The following is a 21,655-nucleotide window of genomic DNA, read 5'->3' on the forward strand; positions in this document are numbered from 1 at the left end:
CAGAATGCATGCACACTGTTTTTCTATGCAGCACGTGTGCCAGAGTGAATCTATGAGAAACAGGGACAGAGAAGGAGATGGAGTTCAGGCTGTAGACTCTGCTAGAGCAATTATCTTGTTCCTCAAACCTGCCATTTAATGGAAATATAGGCGTTAGCCAAACTACACGCTTGCCTTTAGGTATGAACCTTCCAACAAATCCACGCCCCCTTCTCCCCCTCTCTCATTCCACCAAATATTTTCATAGGACATCTGACTGCAGTGGCTGGCTATTAGTTCCACAGGTGTGGAGAGACAAAGTCCATTAAAACACCCCGGGACATTCCACCAATGCACTTGCCATGGTTCCCAATACATGTCATACTTTTCCCCCTTCTGTCTCGTTACACAGTTCATAATTTCCAATACCTGTCAATTCTGTCACTCCCTTGAATGTAATCAGTCACCAAGTTTCAGAATTATATCAACTTAATAGTTATTCACTTGGGTTTTCTGTGTATTAACATGTTTGTGTAAGTGTGTTTATTGCTACAGTAGCTGAAACTATGCATCCAGCGTTCTCCACTGCGAGCTGTTGTTATTTTAAGCCCCTTGGAGGTCTCTGTATCACTCCCACTCAAACTGGCACGGGATACAAACTGCAACCAGATGGAGGACTTCTGCCATTGTTTTCCAGTTGAGCAACACCATGCTAGCGGGCAACAAAGAGGGGAGGGAGGTGGGTAAGAGCATCATCGAAAAATCTTAAATCTGTATCCTAAGGGCATGTAGTACACAAAGGAAATGGATAGTCTGTCTGGTCTTTCTGTCTATTGTCTCCTCTCTGCTTTCCCCTTGCAAATGAGAAGCACCTTTCTCTCATTTTCCCTGCCGAAGTGTGAGATTATGCTTTCTGGAAGAACATGTGTGAACAAAGGCCATCAAAAAGAGATATGATGGCCGTCTAGAGCCAAAGGCACAGCTGCCTGCAGCCCACAGACGACCCCGAAATGACTCAAAGTCCCGTGTATGTAAATTGCCCACAAAACCTCTCCTTCCTTTCAAATCACTCATCTGCTGCTGAGAAAGCATAACCCTGGGCCCCGTCTGACGCGTCTCTTTAGCACGATGCTGTATGGTTTGGAAGCCGGTGTGTTTACTTAGGTTTGGAGTGGTAGGAGTGAAAAACCCAACACTTTTTTTTTTTTGCAAAACAAATCGAGATGGGGACAGGAGACATCAACTCATGCACAAACCATGAGTTTATAAAAAACTTTACGTGTGTTGGAGATGGAGGTGGTGCGTGCTGAGAGTGAGGTTTGTGGTAGGCGGGTATAAAGGAGAACAAGCTTAAATGTCTTCTGTAAATCAGAGGTAATGGCTTTTGAATGGTCTGTAAAAATGTTCTGAGGTCTGAGCCTCAGAACACATGTGAGGGTGAATACGTGCATGTAGGTGTGTGTGTGTGTACATGTCTTTGTGTGTGTGTGTGTGTGTGTGTGCACAGATGACAGATGTCACTGGAAGTGACATAGTTATGTAAAAATATGATGCATATGATTGTTTTATTTCACACGGGAAACAAACTCCATTCTCCTGGGTGAAACATGAGTGCTTTATACTATGGCTGCTAGAGGGCGTTGGAGGATGGTCTCAAATGTAAAAATTACTTTCACCCAAACCACGATTTTTTCCTAAACCAAACCATGTAATTTTTGTGCCGAAACCTAACCTAATAGTCTTTGTGGCTTAACAAAACTAAGTAGTGTTGGTGCCTAAACATAACCAAAATGCAACCATTAAGAGGGCCTGTAGTACTGTCACTCCCAATTCATCATATATGGACACTTCATCAGGACCCCATGATGTCACTTTTTAATGCACAGGGTACACTTTAAGTGGCAGTTTTGGGAGTAAGGTAGTCTGACAGACTTCAACACATGAATAACGTTGTAATACACACAAAACTACTTAGTTAGGGTGAGGAAAACATCATGGTTTGGGTTTGGGTTAAAAGCTAAGTTTGTGAGGAACAGGAAGAGAAGAAAAGCGCTCTCCTGCATGAAAGTCATGGGACACAAACAATGGGATAAATGTCCTGTGCTTTAAGGACCCATCCATCCACTCCCAATTAATCCAAATTCCCTCCCTCTGCAGATTTTCACACTTTTCATACCATGCCACCTGACTTCCTCAGGCAGCCATGCATGTACGAAAATAATGCTAACCCTGTGCATTTAGAGGTGACACAAAGGGGCCCTGAGCAAGCATCCATATGTGATAAATTGGGAGTGAGAAAGCAATGAAAGCAAGTTCACCCGGATTACAAAAAACATATTTTCTCCCTTACTTGTAGTGGTTTCTAGCTATGTAGACAGTAAATGTGGTGGATTATTCCTGTGAACCACAAATAAAACTAGGCCTGCAAGCAGGACTGAACGGGACAGAGCAGAGTGGAGCCGTCGGGGTAGGGCACGTCGAGGGAGGCCACGTCAGGCGCGGCGCTGTAGGCTCAGTCCCTATGCGTCCAAAATGGCGTGTCTCCTACCACTGTGCTTGGAGTAGGGGTAAAACATGTTACTTCCTGTAGCCAGCGGGGGGCACTATGACTGTGTGTCAATATTGACACGTGGGTGTGTTCAGGGGTGGACCCTCATCACATGTGAGAAAATAGGGACAGATTGGACAATGTATGGTCAAGTTATCCAGTCTGGTGTTAGACCAACCGATTTGGAGATATAAAATACTTCAATTTAAAGAGCGCCACCTAGTGGTCATCGCCCAAAATTTTGCACAGAGCCTCAGGGGCTCATGGGGAAGTAGTAACCTGAGTTTCATGTCATTCAGACACACCAATGTGGAGATATGCAACACTTTGTGTTTTGTGTTGAAAATAGCGCCACCAGCAGGAAGTTGTTATTTAATAACTTGAGTATTCTTTGGGTTATCAAAATTCAAAAATAACTTTTTGTTGCTGGATGCTGTGTGCAAAGTTTGGTGCAAAACGATGAAATTGCCTAGGAGGAGTTTGAAAAAGTAGGTTTGCGACATTTCGCGAATTTGCGAAAAAAAAACTCTAGGCGAAAATGGGCGTGGCTTATATCACGAGATTCAGCACAAGTCAGTGAACGCGTGGATATAAGTATATTTTTGAATGTGCGATAAAGTATGTGGGAGTTATTAGCCAAAACGCACTTTCCTTTATTATAGCGCCACCTAGTGGTGGAACTTCAGGATGACAATAGATTATAAAATTTTTCGCCAGGTGTGACTTATATTTAAAGTTTCATGAGTTTTGGGGTATGTTCAGGCAGTGAAAAATGCGATCATATGGGGAGAAGAAAAATAAAAAGTATAATCATTCGAAATACAATAGGGACCTCGCAGGTCGTTGCCTGCTCGGGCCCTAATAATAAGAAACGGACCAATTACAATAGGGTCCTCGCACCGTTAGTGCTCGGTCCCTAATTATAGTCACCAGCATTGTATTAGAATAGAGGAAAAAATGCTAGATGGATATCTCAAAAGCTTGACAAATTAAAGCAATACTATCTGCATGGCTAGATACCACTAGATGTAAGTAAGAAGATGTCTTGTGATTTGGGTGAAGAGGTATAAGGGTCTGCGTGCTTCAGAGACTGACTGGGGGGAAAAAGACACACAAAAAAAGAAGAAGACAAGCCGAGCACCGATTATCATCGCCCTGCTCCATATTTGCACTCGCTCTGCTATGCTAACACTGGCCAGGATCGCGTGGTATGAGAGAGCAGTGTTTAGACGGCTTTTCACAGCCCTTCAGTTGAGAACAGTGCAAATAGACATAATGCCGAAATAACAGTCGTCGGAATGCAACGCTGCATATGCGGTTGTTGGCCTTGGATGGAGATTTAAGGTCGTGAGGCAGACAGATAAACTCCCCCCCTCCCCCCACCTTCCTGTTATATGTCGGTCTGGTCTGTCACGTTTTCGGAGGAGGTTATTATCTGAGGGGTCTGATGGGAAGGGTGTGGTGAGGCAAACAACGGTATCGTAGAGGTTCCCCTCATGTGTCACCCGTGTGACACATGAGGGGAACTAGCAAAAGGTGGCATCACATGAGGTCAAACTGCCAACATGAGTTGAGTATTTGGTACAAGTACAAAGGTGGGAAAAATCACAAGTTTATCTGAGAGAAGAACTGATTACTGATAAGACTGGCAGGCATATAAACCCTTTGCACCTTCCTGCTGTCACTTAATCATGTTCCCAGACTGGAAAAAAGCAAAAAAGACATGAAAAAGATTGCAGACTTAAAAACAAACATTGTCTGAATTACTCTCTGCACTTTCTCTTAATACCCCTTACCCCGAGCCTGCCCGTGCCATAACTTTTCCCTCCGTCTCCTTTGGACAACGTATCAGAAGGGCTGCAGTTTTTATTGGAATGACTTGAATTGCCCTTAAAATGCCATTTGAATGATGGGTGCTGGTGTCTGTCCTCTGCATGTGTGTATATGTATGTGTTTATACGCAAGTCAGTGCCGGCTCCAGACCCCGTTTCCACCGGTGATGCCAAATTTCTTTCACCCACCCAACCAATTCCCCCTCCCCTCCCAGCCCTCCATCTCCACCCCCACTTCTTGATGTTCACCACATCTCCCACAGTGGTCACACTCATTTTTGCTCGTGTGCACACCACTGAGGGGAAAAAAAGCACAATTGCACTCTCACACTCATAAGGTAATGGCTACAATTTGCTTATCGCACAAGCACAGATGTGAAAATAAATGGTGTCTAGACTGACAGTGGAGACAAAACCCTTCCATCTGGGTTTAAAAGTTGGTTTCCCAAAGCATCATAAGTCAACAGAACAAAGATGTTTTTTGTTCTGAGACACTTTTGAGAAAACGGCCCAGGCCTGGCCAGTTTTAATTTCTATATCTGTAGATCAGATGGTTTTCTCAGCCAAAAAATGTCACCATCCATTACTTTGTCTGCCTGTCTGCATCTCTGCATATGCTCCCACCCACTGTAGACACTTTGTGTTACTGTCTAAGCTCCCCTTTTGTTGCAGAAAAATGCAGTGAAAGTGATTACAGACACATTCCAGACGCCCTCTATGGAGTGAATGATGGACGAGTGGAGAATCGTAGAAAGAGAAGATGCAGGGAGGACATAGGATGAAGTGCAGCTGAGGTTACAGATGAGGCATTACAACACTCCTTCCTTAGCTAAGAGTATTTATAGGAGAGCAGAGCGTATATTTGTTTTGCAGATGATGGACAACAGCGCTGCTATGCCATCTCTTGACAATAGACAGAAAAAAAAACATGTAGGCAGGATCTTAGCAAAATGCCAAAACTTCTAAAGGAGAAGAGGGGATCAAAATGTGCCAGACTGAAGTGAATCCACAGAGTTGCCGGGACTGTGAATATGCTGTTGTGTCTGGCAGAGCTGAGAACTATTTGGACAATTTTGGACCCTGGCAGCATTACAACAAATGCTTTTCTTTTTCCCCTCCTCTCTGGATAATCGTATTGAGAGAAGTGTAATGGTTCGGGACGAAGCGAGAGGAGTGTCACATGGAGGAGATTTGCAAATGAATCGATGCAGACTGCTTAACGTTGTTCTCTTATTTATTTGATTTTGTATCACTGATCAAGAAGCGAAGCAGCAGTGAGAAACCCCAGAGCTCAGCTCCTGTTTTGTGGAGTTTTATTCCACACATTCCCCTTTACAACCAGTGCATATATGTGTATCTATAGGTGTTAGTGTGTATCTAGGTGTTAGTGTGTTAAAATGGTTAAAAACATTTTTTAAACTATAATTCCCATTTTCTTTCCAACCCTATCAACATCCCATTGGTCTGATGCATCGATATATGGGTGAGATGGCTCAGTCGTCTGAAAACAGACACAGGAGTTCAGTGGTTCAACAGCTTCTTAAAAATTCTATGGAGCAATAATGCTGTGGTTAAGCAATAGTTGGGGTTGAAGACAAAAACCACATGGTTAAGGTTAGAGAATGATTCTTCGGACTACTAGTTCAGTCAGACCAATGGGACGTCAAAACAAAGGCATGGCACCACTGGTAGGGCTGAATATCAAATAGAATACTTTATTTGATATGTGTTTTCTTCAACTAATAAAGTTAATAGCCCTCAAATGAATGGGAGCATTCAGTTATATGAAATGCCACCACCCCTCCCCCTCCACATTATTTTTTACAAAAATACATTACACACTGAATCACTAGTTCCATCCAATAAACCCCATTCAGCTTCACTACACCACAGATGGTATGAGTTGTCGCTTCTATAGCAGTGGGTCAATCACACGTCAACTTAAATTGAAAAATGCTTGTGGGGATTGGCTGCAAGAAAAATTCAACAAATTGTTCTTTCTGTTCTCATTCACAGTACAAAAAGAATGAAATGCAGGTATGGCTTGGTTGCAGGAGTTACAATACTACTTGGGGCTGGTTTATTTAAGTCGATACCTTAAAGTGTTACCACACCTCTGAACCTAACTCCCCCTACAGCTCAGAGAGAGGCAGGAAGGGGCTTTGATGTGTGAGTTAACTTTTTTTTAATTAGATTCTTTATTTGATGAGACAGAAGAGTTCAAACAAGTCATCTCTATTACTCCTTTTCGACTTAAGCAGTTTCAGGACCTGAACCTGTTTGCTTTCCCACAGGCTCTAGAGCCGCGTCATTACGTCACTGTTAACGTCTGTATATGTCTCCACCCTCTCAGCAAGTTTAATAACAACAGCAGACTACATGTCTCTACAGCATATCTGTTCTGCTCATCTTGATCACTATGGCCTCCGAATGCATCCTTATTAACCCTGAATGTAAGATGTTAAAGTTGGACTTTGTTGTAAGCTAGCCAGCTAACGTTAGCATGCAAGCAATCTCCGACTAACATTAGCAAGCTAGCTAGCCTGTATCAATCGCATTGCAGTTAAACAACTCAAATACATGAATGATACACGTTTTATCGGGTCTCTCTTAAGAGCACCGGGTTGGTCTTGTTGGTCAGATAACCCCGCCCCCAGCCCCTGACTTCGCGGATAGCGGTTCAAGACCAAGAGTTGGTGCTGCTGTGGAACCAGTTTTCCCGGCCGGGAGCCGTCTCTTTGGCGTTGGAAAACTAAAGAACCATATGCAATTGGGCACCGGCCGGGAACCGGCCAAAAAGCCCTATATGTCGGCACTGGCCTTGCAGGTTTAGGGCTGATTCAAAACAGTAGAAGGCATGTTTAGCCATTTTCAAACCATAAAACGCCAATTTTTACTATGGATCATTTCATATTGGGGTTACAAAATGTCTGCAGGTAGACATTGAGGGTTTCTGTTTTATGATACTGTAGACAATGTTGCCATTTGAATAGTTGTCACATGTCTCCAAGTGATTTTTCTCCTTTACTATCAGGAGCCACTGGGCCACAGTAGTACAGTGTTATGCAACAGGAGCATTATCCATCTTTTGGAAGGCCTCTGCGTTGAGGCTATCTGACTATCATCACTTTCTGCTCAGTGGGAGACGTCTTTCAACAAGCAAAACTCCAGAGGAAGCAGCAAGACACTTGTGATCAACAGAATTATGCATAGGAACAGAAAGAGACACAATACAGAGAGAAATGTCAGCGAACCTGGTTTTCGGATCACGCATGTATACAGCCCACCAAGGAAAGGCCCTCAATTCATTAGGGCACTGTTAGTGTGTACTGTGCTGACTTGGAGGGGTTCTCCGCGCATTCCCCACAAGTGTTGATGGGGTCTGGATTTGTCATTGTCTCCACATGAGAGTGGCTGGCTGCTTGTGTGATTCCCTGCTGCGTTACGCCTGGCTTGTCTGAGCTGGCCTTCTCAAGCATCCCTCAAGACGAGATGTCCTGGCTGATCCACTCCCAGAGAGGGATTAAGCACACAGATCTATGATTCTGATATTTTAACCATTTGCACACAACACAGATGTCTGTGTTCATACGGCAAATGGAGACAAGGCTCAAACTTTCAAATTGAATTTCTGCACGTCTTCATGCAAGCAGGGTTCTGGGAAATGCGCCTGACAAGAATTAATTTAAAAAAGATTAATAACTGTTAAGGTTTTCATCCTAATGTATTGCACGTTTTAAATGCAAAAGAAGATGTGAATTAATGCTTTTTTTTCATCTACTACCGTAATGCAATTATAAGAAGTTGGTTCGTCACAATAAGTAGTAGGTGGGGCTAATTGTCTAGCTTAAAATCCATTACACCATAGCAGAAGAACAGGGAGCAACAAACTTGTGTAAATAAAGAGCGCCAGTTGAACCTCAGTTAAAAACAATGTATAAAAACTAAAATATTACATTTTTGTTTCTTTCATGCATTAATGTGAAGAAGGTTGCATTAGATCTGATAGTTTAATCTAACTTTCTTCTCTTTAGTTGAAGTTAAAGTTACTTGCTTCCTGCATGACAATATTTATCAGCTTAAAAAGTTGTTTAGTCCTTAACAATGCAGATTAAACTATATGAGGGTGTAACTTTGGTGAGTTCTAGAAAGGGCGTCATCCTTAAGGCACAAAGCTAAGAAAAAAAGCGGACACAACAATGAAAGATGCAAGAGTTAATTTGCAAAAACAGATAAAAGCCATTTTAAATAAGCTAACTATCACCATTTTCAGTGATTTACCCTTGATTGCACAAAATATTTTATATTCCCTAGACTGTGCCCCCAAAAATATATCAAAACTGAGTATTGGTTTTTGCAAATAAAGCCCTTTCTTGTTCCAAACAAGTGTGAATCTGATGTATGCTTTCACTTGCACTGAGCAAAAGAGGAGGGGCCAATTTTTAAATGTTGTGAAGACAAATAGTAAGCAACTATTCCTGCATAGTATACCTTTAAAGAGGTTCGCCTGTGATGTAAGATTGCACTTCCAGAGTTTGGAGACTTGGAAGTGACCGATTAAATAAAGAATAGTGAAAATCAATGCAGCAGAGACGAAGACATCCTGACTTGACAAGTTCTTGGTTTGGCTCTCTGGATGCTGGGTTCTTCATTTCCCACAAGCATAGAGCTAAAGGGAAACTGCAGGGTTGGGTGCACCCCCTTTCACATTACCAAAAGTTATCTGACACTATTCAGGGTAAAATATTGATAACTGCAGATCTAAGAAAAACAAGATTCCTTGATGCCTCTTAGGCCGTATAATAGATTGACATTTTTCTGCAGTCTAACCATGAACAAGCCTCTAACTCTGTCTTTTCACTGTCTCTCTGCTCCCAACATGAGGTTTGAATCAGCAGGCTGTCATATGGCAGGGACACAGCATTCAGGACACATCCTCTCACTATAACGATCTGGCGGACATGTCTGCATCCTCATCCTTCTCCTCCGCCTCCTTGTTATCCCTCCCTCTTCCTTCCAGACTACGAGGGATACAGAACATGCCTCGTCCCTATGATGGTAGACGGCTACTGGAGCAGAATGAATGGATTATAGGACTAAATGAGAAATGACTCTGTTGCTGAATAAACTACAGAATAAAAAGGCAGCACTGTTTGACTCAAACATATCTTTTAAATCTTCAAAACTACCCAGATTTCTGCTTCCCTCTGGAGATTAACGGCATAGAAAGTTTAGCTGATTGCAGGAGTTCGGGGGTATTACTGAGCTTGTTGCTCAACATGAGGAATGGGCTGGGTGTTCCCGACAGGGTAAACAAACATTGGAGTAGTAAAGAGGTTGCGGCGAACTGAAGCAGAGTAATTCATGGAGGAATGATCTGTGTCTGGGAGCAAACAGACGGCCCCTGCATGTTTCTGTTGACACTGGTTCAAATCCTCGGCCAGATCAAAGACGCCACATGGTTGCTACAAACTGAGTGCTCCTCAGACCAAACTTATTTTCTCTTTTCTGCTTCTTCTACCTTCAAATCTTTTCCTGTGTTTTCACCTCTCCTTGCCTCTTTCCCGCAAATACCGCCCATTTCACTTTCTCCTATCCCCATTTTCATCATGTCCCACTTCGATCTTTCTCTCTCTTCCATCGCCATCCCTTTTTTTTCCTAACCCTTCCCAATGTTTCCCATATCCCTATCACACTTTCACCACATGTCAGGAAGACTTGGGTTTGTGTGGTTTCTGCCCTGCTTTGGGAGCAGTCCAGCTCAGGCTCTGTCGGGCTGGTTGTCGGTTCAGCTTGCGGAGCAGGTCGGGGCCCACTGTTAGGAAATGACCACTTCTCTGGTTCAAATTAGCAATGAGGCAACACAGCAGGCCTTTTTTGCTGGCGGCTCTTAGAGGAAAGAGCAGGAAAAGTGGGGAGAGAGAGTGCGTAGCCATCTGCAAACCACATGAAAGTGAGTGGTAATTGATTCAAAGCCCTCCCTAATTAAGTATTTTGTTAGTTGGCCAAAGAACATCCTCCCAGAAGTGGTTTGTACTTCTGTAGCTTTCGCTGTCCAAACAATTGCAGACTTGCATGGTTAACGTCAGGTAGAAGATGTTTTATTTCCATCGGCTCATTCTGCAATCTATCATCTATGGAGAATCCAGATTCCGACTCAGGTCATGTAAATATCTGACCTTTTAGTGAGACAGTTCACGTCTGTGTTGCTTTCAACTACAGCTGTGTTCCTGCAGCCAAAATCTTCCTAATCTCTCTAATCTTGTTATCAGACATAAAAAAAGGTGACAATATTGCGCCCATATGGGTGACTTAGCACAAGCTGAGTATTGTATTTGATCTGCAGAAATATATTTAATGTCATCACTGTGCATGTTTATGTATCGTGATGGGAGACAATTACCGAAATGCCAGTTTTTATAAAGATAATCTTTCCGTAATTGCTTGCATGCTTACTTATGTTACCCGCAGACAAACCCGAGCAAATGCGTGATGAAGAGGCAAACAGTGAGGCTGTCATCCAATTAGTCTTGTGTTTGTTTATCTTAGTCTTCACTGTTCAGCATCTCAAATGTTCCCCATGAAACTCTACTCGGCTTGTATCCCTCCTAAATTGTTACAACCCTTCCTGTCTTGTGAGCATGGAATAATTCTTCTTCAACAGCTTCTTAAAGTACTTAGGAATACTGCCAAAGTGCATTGCCTCTCCTGTCTAACTCCAGGAAGTATTACATATATTGTACGGATAAACAGAAACAAGAGAACTGTAGTTGAGACCAAGTACACACACACACACACACACACACACACACACACACACACACAGAGTTTTGAAGGCGCTCGGTAGAGCAGCGATCACCTCAAACGAGCTGGAATGGGCACAAAGTCGGTTTTTTGTTTTATTGTTTCACTACTTTGCTGCTGATTACGAAAATGAAAAGCTTTGAAGGGCTGGTTGTGTTGGGTGCTGCCTAATGCCTCTGAGTGTTACATTATGAAACACATGTTGCTCAATGGGCTCAAAGTCTGAACAGAAAGGATTAAGTCTGTAATCCAGGCCAGTTAAACATAAAGTCTGAAAGAACTGGCACCCTGTATTAAACAATCATGCGATACTGTAATGGCTTCCTGTGTTTTCCCCTTTTTATAATTTCATTTATTTGTTGTTTTTACATAGGATTGGAGGCAAAATTTAAAAAGTAACATCTCAGAAACCCGGGGTGGTCCACCATCGGGATAAGTCGTCTTAAATCCATCTCTTTGAGAAACACTGTGCCAAGCTAAATTTGAGGTGTTTATCTGGACAGAAAGTGGCATATGTGCCAGTTTGTTTAAGACTAGAAAAAAAGAGTGCTCACATGTGTATGTAGCTATATGATGGGCACCTGTAGTCACCTGCTATAGAAAGACTGCAGAGTGATATATGAAAGGACATCAGAAGCATTGACCATGTTATGTGCTTTCATTTCATATCATGCTCAGCAGTATTTACATTATGTGCTAAAATGTCAAAACTCTCTTGTGATGTGGAAACTTCTGTCTTTTATATATTCTTGGGTTGTTTCATAACCTCCCACTAATAACTTTTAAAGCATATGTTGGATTAAGTTGTAGTGACTGTTCCCCCACCATTAAGCAGTTAAGGAATCTGATATTTCCCTCAGGAGTTGGAAAAGACCAAAACAGAACTAAAACCAGAGTGAATATTGGACTTAAATCCACCAGTTGGACAGAAACACAAAGAAAGAAAGAAAGAAAGAAAGAAAGAAAGAAAGAAAGAAAGAAAGAAAGAAAGAAAGAAAGAAAGAAAGAAAGAAAGAAAGAAAGAAAGAAAGAAAGAAAGAAAGAAAGAAAGAATAGATATAATATAATATAAAGAATATTAATGTTGCTTTAAATGTGCTATAAATGTTTATGAAAAATGTGTTTTTTATACTGACCGATTTCCATTTTCTGCAACAATAAAATTAGCTTACATTTTTTTTTCTTAAATGCTGAAAGGATTTTTGTTGGTAATTTAAACATTTACTACTAATTTTAACATTTTTTAACATACTCTTATTCGCTTTCTTGCCAAGTCAGATGAGATTAAAATAATAATAATATGATGAATATGAAGCTACTGATAGCAGTCAATTAGCTTAGAACAAAGAGTGGAAACAGGTGGAAACAGCTAGTGGAATTCTGTCTAAAGGTTTAAAAAGGTTCACCTAGCAGAACCTCTAAACTTCACTAACTGTCAAAATATATTGTGTTTGTTTAAGCAGTAGTAGTAACTACAACATACAAAAAAGCTTAACTTAAAATGTGTCAGGATATTACTATTATATTATATTATGTTATATTATATTATATTATATTATATTATATTATATACACGGTCGCCCATAAAGTTTTGTTTTCAGACACAATCCTCTGTTAATTGTGGTTCCATTTTCATTCAAATATGATTGGAAGAGATTGATTAATATAGTTTTGAGAAGATATACACTTTATTTGTCATGAATAAATCACATTGTCACAATAATTTCATGGAAAGAAGTAAAAAATATTTTATTCCAACTTAATGGGTGATCGTGTATTAGTGCAGGCTGTCCTCACCCACGTTTCTTTTCTCTACCTATGAAAAATAATGTGCTTGAATAAATATGTAACCTATTTATTTGTCAGTGAAGCTGCACAGCTTATTATGCTCCTTATTGATGTTGGTTGGTAGGCAGCCACCTCTATTGGCCATAGAAGGTGCAAAGGGGGAGGTCAGGTAGCTTGGTATAAAGAGTGACAAAGTCCACAAAGGGGAGAGGTTGGGGTGGATTGATGGATCAAACATGTGCAGGATATTCACCCAAGAGATGGTGTTTGTGTCCCCTGTAAAACCAAAAGTCAGGTTATAAATTTAAGTTATGTACATAAGTTAAGGTCTGAATGTAACGGTGTAACATTCTACCTCATTAATGTAACGAAATTACTAATTTTAACCCAAACCAAGATCTTTTTTCTACACTTCTACACTACCTAAACCAAACTAAGTAGTTCCATTTCAAAACTTTCACCATGTATTCAAAACTGCAACCCTTTCACAAGGACATGTTGATCAGTGGGATTAGGAAATGCTGATAGACTGGAATAGATCTTGTCATCTAACACTCGGAAAAAGAGCAAATAGGTGCATTTTTCAAAATGACAACTAATCCTTTAACAGTTGCAAGTCTAACAATGAGGTAATTGGTGTAACAAAACTTGTTGATGGATGGTAGAGATTAGGTTGCTGTCTGCTACTGAAGATTGAGGAGGGGGGGCTCCACGGCACAATACATGTGTCACTTAGTAAGCATCCATTTCCTACTCCAGAAAATCTGGCCCTGTGAAATGAAATGCTTTTTATTATCCTGCTCCGAGGGAACCATAACGCCACAATAACCCCAGTCTCTTTTCTCTTTTTACAAACACCTACGCACACGTCTAAATCAAGCTCAGACTGAACAATAACAAAGTCTGGAGCTTTTCAAAGAGTCTCAGAAGAGCTGTTTCCAATCCCTTACTCAATATTGACCCATCAGAGAGAGATATATCCATCCTGCATCAGAAGCGAAATAATAAAAATAAACAGTTGGCTCAGGAACGTCTGTAACAAGATGAAACGAGGGATAATGTGAGTTTTATACTGAGGAGTTGACCCCTGTTAGGAATTGGCCCAAACGTCCTGCTTTTGGAAGCCCCAAACAAAATTCTCGCCAGACGGTGAACTAAGGGGCAGTGAATGAGGGAAAGCAGGGAAAAAAATCAAAAGGCAAATAAACCCACCCGCATGTACTGTACACTAATGCTCATTTGTAGAGCTACCTGAACCAACCAAGCATCAAACAATCTTAATTTGGCTCCACTCTGTGATATGGATTCAACTTTTTTCTCCCTAAAACCAAAACTGGCGATCATGGAGGTTACACACAGCCTCGGGAGACGCAGGGAAACTCTTGCTTCCTTGTATCCAGCATGGAAGCAGGGAAAAGTCAGCCTCAGCGGCAGAACTCGGGATGTCACATCCCATTAACTATGAACAGCACTGTTGCTGGATGAGCGCTGAGGCTCTCATTCCTGTTTGTTCCTGTTGGATTCTCTTTGAAAACACAAGCTGCCTTCCCATGAAAGGCTCCGGCACACCATTGGAAAAATATAAATTTGACTCCAGGAAGCATTGCTCAATACGTGTTTTGTCCGTGGCTTGGTTTGCTGTGCCTTGTTCAGGCCTCACTGACGTTAGAGAACAAGAGTGCTTTACCGCAGGAGTTTTAGTTTGAGCCCAGTAAGGAGTCAGGGTTTGATTCAAGAGGTAGTCTTTAACAGTAAAAATGATGGAGAGGATGGAAGGAAGGGGACAAGCTGGGACAACTGGAACAAAGTCAAGAAAAAAGGGGAATGTTGAAAGGGGGAAAAGTGGCAATGCAGTGTTGAAAGTGCATCCGTCTCCTAAGCGTGCCTGTGATAACTTCCCTCTGATAGCTAAAGAGGGCATGTTGTCAAGACCCTATGAGCTCGGAGGCCCTGCTAAGACTGAGCTGCTGCTGACAGAGTCAATGGGAGGCGGAGGAAAAATAACAAGGGGCGTCTGCCAAGCCTCCCCACTGTTCGCTCTCCCTGTCTCTGTCTCTGTATCTCTCTCTGTATCTCTTTCTTTACTTTTTTTTATTTATTCTTTGTGTAAAAAGGTCAGAAATGTACTAATATTGAGCATATAGTACTATTTATTTATTATCTATTGTCTTATTTCAATTTATTCTTCATTTAAAAGAATAAATAAATGATATTGAACATACAATATTATTATGCAAAAAAACATTTTTGATTTTTTTATTGACAATGTAATGCATTGCATATATAATGTATGATAATGTCAAATATTCTTTAATAAAGTTATTTGTTTCAAAAAGCAACCTTCTGAGAGCCTTTACACAGTTAAATTAGTGCAAAAGTGATGAAAAATTCACATATAAAAGGTCTATTTTCATTCTAGTTAAAAAAACATTGGCAGCAATATCAGTAATTGGTGAATTTCCTTTGTCTAAAATCAGTATTGGCCTCAATAATCCCACATTGGTTGGAATCTAGTTTCTCCAGGGCTACAGAAGTGAGAGCCAGAACAATGTCCTTCAATACAAGGTCCTGATTAATAACGTGCTGCTCCATCCACTCTGGAGGGCCGTTTGTTTGTGCAGATTCACTATCTGCCATATAGTTGACTGACTTCATCATATATCAGCTGAGGGTCCGGGCCAAGGTGGCTACTGGTGATGTGCAAACAAGCATAGGAGAGAGCATAAACACACAAGGTTGAAGGGAAGTAAAGGGAGACAAGATGCAAATCTTCATGCATCTGCACGCAGCGGTTTGTTTCTGTCTTTTACTGTCTCTGTCTTTTTCTTCTCCCCTTTTTAGCCGAAAAACAAATCCAGCCTATTAATCTTGAATGTTATGGTCCAGGCTCTGATTAAGACCAGGACCTGTATTCTGTTTCCACCGCCCTTCACTGCAATTCTTCATTCAGTATATCAGCGGAACCAGTTAGCATGCTTTCTAATACATGATGAAGAGTGTGTGTGCATGTACAGTTTGTGTGTGTGTGTGTGCGTGTGTGTGTGTGTGTGTGTGTGCGTGTGTGTGTATGGCTGTGATTACAGACAGGGTTTCCGGCTGAAACGACAACACAGTCTTTGTTGTTGAAGCCATTAAAGTGGCCTGTTTTCACACTCCTTTCCTCTTTTTGGTAAAGTACCTATGAAACAAAAGGGAAATTTGTGTGTGTGTGTGTGTGTGTGTGTGTGTGTGTGTGTGTGTCTGTGTGTCTGTGTGTCTGTGTGTGTTCTGAAGGTGTTTGGGTTCCAGGGAAGTGAAGGAATAAGTGGGCGTTTACTTTTCCTTGAGAATGAGTGGCATTCTCCTTCATTTCCTGTTAGCATGGGCATAAGACTGCAGTAACAGAAGCACATGTGCACTCTAATACACACACACACACACACACACACATTTGTAAAAGCATATACAAACATGCACTAAGACTTTATTCAGACTGCAATTCAGGAAAGTTTAGTCATTTGGCTCTATTAAAGAAGACTGCAGAGACAGAGGACTAAGTTTGCAGAAACTCTAAATAATGAGGATGAAGGAGGAAAAGGATACTACCTGGAATATTATAAATGTTTCGAAATGATTTATTGTAGGATTAGATTTGTGAGATGTAATAAGACCTTAAAATATTCACTAAAGCAGTCAGAAGTACAGCAACAGGTTTCCTCTTCACTACAAGATGCCATGTGTTGGTGGCTGTGTGTGCAACAGTGAACTGCCTGGTATTCTGCCCCCTTGTGGCAACAAAGTTGGACTATTTTCAATCTATTTTCATCAAGGCAGAGTGAGATCATATAGATTTAATAAAAAATAGTTATTACTTCTTTTTTAAAGTAAGTCTTACTTTTAGGAGGAAATCTCTTAAATCCCTGGTGTGAGTAGGCATCTACTCTACTTGTGTCTCTTTGATAAAGTAAGAGTGAGAGATTTGTAAGAGTAACTCTGTCTACAGATCTACAGAGAAGGCCTTGTTCTGTCACCTTGACATCAGAACAAGACATAAAAAAAAGGAAAGCTGATGTTGAGTCTTAAAAGTCCCAACTTCAACACGTTCTGGCCTATAAAGTAACTGCAGTGGAGCGCGAGAGTCTCAGCGCTACATGAGCAAGGTGGTTTGGCAGCGTGAGCTGGTTTAAAATGTGTAAATGTGTGTGTGTGAGGAAATCCATGTAGGTGTTTGTATTGCACAGGGCATAAAGTATGCCATGTGTGCCGCTGTGCATCAGCGTGACTGTTGTTTGTGTGCGGTTGGTCGCGCTTCGGCATTTTGCATCAAAAGCCTGAATGGGCAGCTGGTTGGAGGTTTGTTGGTTGTGGTTAAATAATGTACCGCACACACAAACACACTTGTAGCCAAAGTAAGTGACCGGTTGAGTCCCACTCAGTGGCATGGCGTTTCCATAGTTACAGCACAATGTTGCCATCATGCATGTGCCAGGCCAAGTAAAAACAAAAAAGCGAGTGATGCAGAGAGGGAAATAAATCTCCTGACCTATAGGTATTTAATAGAAACAAAGAGAGGGTGACTGGAAACCACTAAATCTATGACAGGCCCTGAACTTTATGAGCAAATACTACTTTGAACAGTAAAGCAGACGCTGCTGCTGCTTCTGCTGCTGCTCACCAGCAGCCTCGCAGACCTGAGAACTCCCGTTGTACCTCAGAGTTCACGCTTTAGTGTGTATCCATTCACCCACTCCCCTTGCAGGATTGTGTAACACACTTTGATACTCGCGGAGATTTGGTCACCTAGGAGCATGCATGTGTGGCTGCACGTGCACCAGCACACACACAGGTACATATCCAGTTGACTTTTCTTGCCGTAAGCCAGCGAAAAAGACGGATGATGCCAAATGTTTTTGGAGTTCAGAACTCCAGCACGCTGTCTTTTCCAGACTCTCTCCCCCCTTCTCTCTTACTCTCCCTCTACACCTCTCTCTCTCTGTCTCCCTCCTTCCTTTGCTAAGAAAGCCTGCTGTTGGTGCACTGAAACACATGTGATCGCAAAGCATGCCTTTTGGAATCTTCTCTTTACTTCTGCACACATTTTCGAGGCTTCACTAATGTGTTCCTCTTGGTATTTTCCCCTTTTCATTTTTGCTTTCTATCTCTCTGCCTCTGTGTTCACCTGTCATGCGGGATACCTGGGGACTCAGAGTCACGGTTATCTGTCCTCTTTCTGTTTGCGACGGAGGGATGTCGTTACAATGGAATGCAACATCGCTTGCCAGAGGCGTCACAGTGGATGGACAGAGTGAAGCAACAGGGGGATGAGGAGAGGAGAAGAAGAAAAATGATAGGACCATGTGTCCATTTGCAGGATTCCTTCACCTTAATACATTCCTCTCACAATTGAACTTTCTTCAGATTCACAAACAAGCTGCAGTTACATTCAAATACACAAGATCCATCCTCTCCTCTTAAGACAGAATATCTGTTATTGAGCCAAACCCACAGTACATATCCCACTACCACACTGCCCCACCCCTATACACACTCTGAATACACACCACGCCCACTCCAACATCGTCAGGAAAACTCCTAGATGTATGCAAGTATGGATGCATCAACAACAGCCCTACACCTGAATCAATTACATCACTTATCAGGGCAAAAACACACGGAAAATGTGTACTATGATTACAGATAATGTCACTCAAAGTAGATCAATAGAGGGTGCATAGCTACAACTTTACTTGAATGTAATGAGCGTCCATTCAGTTTTATGTCTGGAGCTTGTTGAACAAACTGCCTGGTTCTTTTTAATCTGCAAGCTCTGTGCACTAGCTTAGGACTGAGGAGAATTATGCAAGTCCCATGACTAAGATATTGCTCCGTCTGTTTTTTATTTTTATTTTTTCTCCTTTCCTGTTCTTTCCTCCTGTTTCTTTTGGCCTCAGCCGCCGCAGCCACATGTGATAAAAATGAAAAGACGTGCTATGGAAGGACACAAGGATGCTAACAGAGCCCCACAGAGGGCAGGTAGGGCTTACCTTTCTCTCCTCAGAGTGTTGAGGGGCAGGGGAGGGGGCACTGGGTAAGGGCAGCGGTAGGTGTGAGCTTCAGGTGGGTCTCTCTTCTACCTCCCTCCTTGCTTCAGCCACGCGTGTCTCCCATGGGATGCAATGGCATCAGATATTCAGTGAACATGCAGCCAAAAAAGAGGAATGGTGTCCTCCTGGGCAAAGAGTTTGCACCCTGAATTGGTCCAGTGCTGCTCACAAGTGCAGAGAGAAAAAAAAAAGTTAAAAGTTGGTTATTTTCAACTGCAGGTGGAGCAAATTGTCTGTTCAACTTTTATTTTTCTGCCTCCGACAAAAAACAAAAATCCATATGTGTTCTGGCAGAGATGGCAAAGCTGAGAGCGAGGATGAAAGAGCAAGTGAGAGAAAAGTGAAAAGTCCTCTCTGTGCCGTCTTCAAGCTGTCCAGACGCAGGTCTGAGGAGCACCTTCCCAATCTGTGCGCTCTCACTCTCTAGGGTGGAAAGTAGGAGGGAAGAAGCGAGGGAGCAGGACAGGAGAGGGAGAGAGAGTGAGTAACAGTGGAGTGAGACTCAGTCAGTCAGTCAGTCAAGTCAGTCAGGCAGTCAGGCAGGCAGTGTATATTGAGCTAAAGGCTGTGGGTCCAAGTAGCACCTCCAGGACTTATAACCAGGGGCTGTGCACCTCGCTGCTCCAATCTCCCTGGCTTACTCGGCGATCCCTCTCCCACTGGCTTATTTTGGGAAAGACAGACAGGATTGTTCATTGGGTTAAACCCCTTCATACAAAAAGCAAGTGTCTGTGGCTGGCTACACTGAGAAGGAGGGGAGTGAGCAGGATGGGGTGGGGTGGCAGCCGCGCAGAGAGGGGTGGGGTAGGATGAAGAGGAGGGAAGGGAACGAAAAAGAGACGAGAAGAGGGGGAATTCAGAGGCGTCTCTTGCTCATGTTCTGCCTCCCTCCACTCCCTCCCTACCCTCCAGAAATCACCCTGCCCTTTATACAGCAGGGCAATTAAACCAAATTAATTTTAAATAATCATTTTTGGCCTGTAACAATAATGAAAACAAGGTAATTAGGATAAAATAATTATTGTGCCGGTTCAGTTTAACAATGATGCTCTTGTTTTGTCTTCCTTTACAGCAGTTTCTACGACTAGTTTTCAGTAGGTTTCTTTTTTTTTTCTTATATTTTCATATATTTTTATATATTAAGTAGTTTTCAGTATGTTGTGGCAGTGCAATAACATTATACTTTGTTGATATTATTTACTTTTATACCAAATGGATTTATATATTTTTAAACATTATTTATTTAAACATGTATATATGCATTATTTGTTTTGTTTATTTATCTTTATATTTTTTTACATTATTTATTTGGCTAGAGTTATATTTACAAACTCCTCTGTTAAAAAAAGGCAAATTTCTCTTAAAATTGGATAAATGCTTTCAAAGTCAATGAAAAATTTATTTTGATCAGATTTATTTTATCAATTATTTTTTAAATATTTTTAATGTGTCTATATTTATTAAATATACTTCACCTTTATAAAAAAAAATCTAAAAACTTCTAGTTTTTAAGTTTCTTAAGTTCTATAAATACATGATGCTTTTTGTGAAATAATCATGATCTCAATGCCATAATCGAACAGGCCTTTACCATTATCCTTTTGCTATGCAAACCGACAAATCAAATCAATCCCAACATGTCGGCATCAAACACTCCAGAGATTTTAATCCTCAAGTCTCCCACAAAAACTCCTCTCTTCACATGCCTTGTAGCTCCGACAGCCAATTCATAATCGCCATACGAGACATAACACTGGATAAGTGTTATACATAAAGAGGCATTGTGTTGTCGCCTAAAACCCGCTGCTGTTTCTGTATAATCGTTACATGACAGCACTCTCTTGGGGTTAATCACCAAAGCACAGCAGTAAATGACACCGGTTCACATTTCGCTACCACAGCCTGGCTATTCACTGCTACAAGATGTATTACAAGTATCAAATAGACCTTACATTTAAAACGTGCCAAGCATTTGCAGGGAGAATGCATAAATTCTCATCAACATGGATAATTGCAAATCATGGTTGGGATGTTAGCTAAAAACCTGGATGAACTACTGTTGTTCCTTATCATTCACCAGGTGACTTCCAACAGTGGTTTAGTAAGCCCAGTACAGGCTTAGCATTCAGTGTTAAATTGGCACTGTGTTAGTTGGCCCTGTGCTTTGGTAGTGGACCTTGAAGAGAAAGCTGCTCCGTGCTTGTGATTGGACGAGCCAAAGGAAAGCTGGCCTAGCCTTTTCCTGAAAGTCCTACTGGGACTGAGCCATTGGCTGAGTTAGACATCAGATAGAGACTTAGATTCCAAGTCAATCTTGAAATGCTACAGCGAGAGGAGAGAGAGGTAAAGAGAATCAAGAAAAGGCCAACATTTGTCCAAGTTTTTTGTGGTTTTATTCATCATCACGTCGAGCCAGTTGGGACTGATTTATTAAAAGGCCTGTCATTTCAGCAGCATCTACTCATTCATTTCTTCAATTGTTGTTTAAATTCCATCTATTTACCAAAAGCTGGCAGTCCTGCTGCACTTTTCTCATTCATGTTTTGCTCATGAAGAGCAATAAACGTCCCCAGACTGTGTAATCTTCCAACCATTTGAACCAAAGTCAGCCTTTTCTTGCA

General features: G+C 41.6%; 1 protein-coding gene across 3 annotated transcripts in view; it reads right to left on the reverse strand.

Moving 5' to 3' along the window:
* The window catches only part of col8a2 (collagen, type VIII, alpha 2), a 146,840-nt gene that overhangs the window by 52,548 nt on the left and 72,637 nt on the right, over positions 1-21,655 (reverse strand). Inside the window, exon 3 of one of the 3 annotated variants that reach the window (XM_059350020.1) lies at positions 18,975-19,195. The exons of 1 other annotated variant lie outside the window; for it this stretch is intronic. The gene's annotated coding sequence lies outside the window, so the exon portion shown is untranslated. Of the gene's footprint in view, positions 1-18,974; positions 19,676-21,655 lie in introns of those variants that run through there. One more of the 3 variants, XM_059350021.1, reaches the window with a different exon arrangement.

This window comes from Centropristis striata, chromosome 14 (genome assembly GCF_030273125.1).
Source record: "Centropristis striata isolate RG_2023a ecotype Rhode Island chromosome 14, C.striata_1.0, whole genome shotgun sequence".
Lineage (NCBI taxonomy): Eukaryota > Metazoa > Chordata > Actinopteri > Perciformes > Serranidae > Centropristis > Centropristis striata.